Genomic DNA, 981 nt, shown 5'->3' with positions numbered 1-981 from the left:
CCTCTGAGTGATCCAGTTTGACTTTGTGGCCAGTTACAGGACTCAGAGCTTGAGGCTGCCCTGTGGAGATTCTCCCACAGAGAAGAAAGGGAGGGTGAGAATGTCCATGAAGATTTCCCTACATCTTTCTGTTCTTTACAAGAACAGAAATGGATTTCTCACAATTCTGCAAGCTGGAAAGGAGTGATGTGGGACAAAAATGCCACAGGGTATCAAAAAAACAACGACTGACATTTTCTTTTTTTCTGAAGCCTTCCATAAATTTAAAGTAAAATATAATTTGGGGCTTTTTTTTCATCCTCTTCTATCATCTCTTTCTTATGCATAGCTTTGTCCTGTTTCCTCAGCTGTATCTTACTATCTTCTTTATCAGAAAGGCCATTCTGTGATCCTCAAGACCCGTCATTTAGGACACAAGTCATGTCTTTCCTTTCCCATAAACTCATCCCCAATTAATTCAGTTCACCTTAATGCATTTCTTTTACACGACTGAACTCTATTATGGTTTTTAATTAAACCGCCTCATGGTGTATCTCCAGACAGATCTGTGAATTAAGAGGCCAGCATTTGGAAGCCTTGCAGGTTATCAAAATGAAGGTTTAAAACCTTCATTTTACTCCTGAGAAAGCTGCATTGTAGAAACTGGGGGTCCTCAAAGTTCACACATATTTCTGGGGAACAGCGCTAGGAAAAGAATCAGGTGGCTTAATTCCAGCTCCGGGCTCCTTCCACTGTGTCACTTATTCTCAACTGTGATGCTGACAGTGACTAGCTGTGTGGCCTCAGGCGGCTCGTATGACCTTTGTTTGCCTTGGTTTTCTTGTTTTAAAAAATTGGGCTAATATAAATCTCTGTCCTTCCATCTCAGGTATACCTTGCGGATCAAGGGAGACATATGAATTCACATTTACGTGACTGGACATAAAATCATTTTGACATAATAAAATTCTATCTGAAGGTAATATAGTGCTCTATTGAGAT

Source organism: Marmota flaviventris, chromosome 16 (genome assembly GCF_047511675.1).
Source record: "Marmota flaviventris isolate mMarFla1 chromosome 16, mMarFla1.hap1, whole genome shotgun sequence".
Lineage (NCBI taxonomy): Eukaryota > Metazoa > Chordata > Mammalia > Rodentia > Sciuridae > Marmota > Marmota flaviventris.
This window is presented reverse-complemented; position numbering follows the sequence as displayed.